This window comes from Neophocaena asiaeorientalis, unplaced genomic scaffold (assembly GCF_003031525.2).
Source record: "Neophocaena asiaeorientalis asiaeorientalis breed wild unplaced genomic scaffold, Neophocaena_asiaeorientalis_V1.1 scaffold218, whole genome shotgun sequence".
Taxonomy (NCBI): domain Eukaryota; kingdom Metazoa; phylum Chordata; class Mammalia; order Artiodactyla; family Phocoenidae; genus Neophocaena; species Neophocaena asiaeorientalis.
In genome coordinates, this window is record NW_020172818.1 from 5,558,691 (window position 1) to 5,561,190 (window position 2,500).

The 2,500-nt window shown below is 49.1% G+C and overlaps 1 protein-coding gene across 3 annotated transcripts in view; it reads left to right on the top strand.

Annotated features, from left to right (window-relative positions):
- PROM1 (prominin 1) overlaps positions 1-2,500 on the top strand; it is a 99,579-nt gene that overhangs the window by 3,529 nt on the left and 93,550 nt on the right. The gene's annotated exons all lie outside the window — the stretch shown is intronic.

A 2,500-nucleotide genomic window follows, 5' to 3' on the forward strand; every position in this document is an offset into this window, starting at 1 on the left:
TGGATGAATCCAGTGAGGAGACAGTCTGCTCCCTGTGTTGGAGGAAACAGCTACAAGCAATCCAACACCTCCCTCCCGTGGGCTGAAGACTACTCATAAACAGGTGCTTGACCAATTCTGAAATAGGTCAACACGACCATTTTGTGTCAGTCTTCTCTCTACCTGCGACCATTTGATGTCAGCCATCCTTACTGAGTGCCTGCTGTGCGTCACACTCCAAGGGTACGCAGAAGATGAGGAAGTCGGGGACCCCACCAAGCTGTTGGGCTAGATCAGTTCAATGCGATACAAGAAGGGCGTTTGGGGTGCTTTTGCCTCACGTCTGTTGTTCTGCAGTTGTGCTTGGGAAGATGGAGGTGTCTTTGGAAAGCGGCATAGATTAGCCAGGAGGGAACTCAGGAACAGTGCTGGCTCTCAAACCTTAGTTGTCTAAGAATCAGTCACCAGGGGAGCATGTTAAAAATGCAGATTAATGGGCCACATCTCCAGAAATGAGGTCCTCTAATTTCATTTGAAACACAGACCCCGTTTTACGCTGATGCGGCTGTTGGGTCGGGAGCCGTCTTGGGTTTTCTGCTGGAAGTTCCCTGAGCTGCTCTCAGTGGCTCTTGCTACCTAGTGTGCTTTCCCAGGGAAGTACCCAGACCTTCTTTTTTGGAACAACGATTCAAACTGAGATGAAAAACCTCTTCCTTTTTGCCTTGACTTTTATCCATTGTCTAATGTTTCATAAATAGTGAGATATTCCTAAAAGTGGTCTAAACTTTAAGAGGGACCTACCCTCTGGAGCAAGATGCACGTGCCGCTCAGGTGCTGCCCTAACTCAGTGGAACACCCCATCTTTGCATTTCTGTTGGGATTTCTTTTCCCCTGCTTCTTCACTGAGGATGTCTGGAAGTCTGTTTATTCATAGCTCTCTCTCTCTCTGCCATTTCCCTCCCGCTGTGTTTCTCTCTGTCCTCAGCTGAGGCTTGGTGACATTACCAGGAAGTCAGCCTTTCTTAGCAGCTGAGCCTCTAATCCGTCAGCTACTGTGCTCCTGCCTGCCCTTTAACAGATAAGATAAGATGTGAATGTGGTGTGTGCCTGTGTGTGTCAGTGTGTGGCGTGTACGTTCCTGGTGTGTGTTTCATCTCTGTGAGTTGTGTGTCATTGTGAGTGTATGCATGGTGTGTGTGACGTGTGTGTGCATGCCCACCTGCCTGCCTGAAGCAGCACGTCCTACCCTACCTGAATAACCACAAGCCCCCTCTCCTTTCACATCTTCCTCCTGCCCTGTGCAGCCCTGCAGGCTTCAGAGAGAGATCTTGCAAAAGCCGACTTGCTTTGTTTCCTTCTTATCTGTTCTCTCTGGAAAAGATTTGAAGTCTGAGCAGGGTGCTGATTCCTGGTAGAACCATTGAAAGGCTAGAGCACTTCAGAGACTGAGGACAGGTTGTTGGCAGCAGCCATGCCTGGCAGGGATTGCCCTTTGGAAACAGTCACCAGGGTCCTGGTGTGTCTGTGTCTGTGGGTGAGATGGACCTGGAAGCTAGGGGTTCCATGAGGTCGGCACTAGGTGTCACTGGGGATCTGAGTAGCCCATGATTTGATAATGGGAGAGTCAAGGGTCATTCCATTGGCAGACCTGTGCAGAAGTAATAGGAGTGGTTATGAGGCTTAGAAGATGAGGCAGTATCTAAGGGGACCTGATATGAATGAACGTCTTCATTCAAATAGCTCATTAAATCCTACCTCTTGTGTGGAGCTTTCTTCAACTTGGTGGAATATAGGTAGCGGGTCCTCTAGCCTTTTGTGCAGGGTGTCACTTTCTTGGTAGTCCCTCTCCTCCATCTTGCATTGTGTGTTTCAGGAGCACCCTGTCTTTATTTGGAAAGCTCCTGAGTGTGAATCTGATGTAGGAAAGGAAATCAGGGTGTTCCTGACCCCAGAAAAGAATGGGCAAGCAGAGTATCCCCGTTGTTTTTGATTCATCTAGCCTGTTGCTGTGGTACACGCAAAGCAGCTGTTTTGGCTTACTTGGTTTTATATTCAGCAGCTCTTACTGATAGCCAACTGTATGCCTGCCTTGTGTTCACTTCTGGGGAGAGAAACTCGAGGAGGACAGGTCCACGCTGCCCTCACTAGACACTGGGCTGGTAGCCGATTTTAGTTCCTGATCGTTCTCCCTTTCCCCAGGGGAGGGCGGGAGTCTCCCTCTGATCTGCTTCTCATCACCTGGACCCCGAGTCATCCAGGTGGTGACTTGGGACAGAGATTTCCATCAGGGCTACCCGATGAGCGTGTTAGACAGAAACCAGTGTCACCCGGCCTTAAAAAGTTTGTTCCCTGCCCTTGAGGCCACGCTTGTCTAGTTTGGGCTGGGGGTGAGTGAAGATGGGATGAAATGAGATCAGTGAGCACATTAATAAAATAAAAGGTGGAGTAAGACATATCTCCAGAGATGGGGAGAATAACCCAAAATTGGAGGAAAATTAAGCATCTCATCTATTGCTGGGGG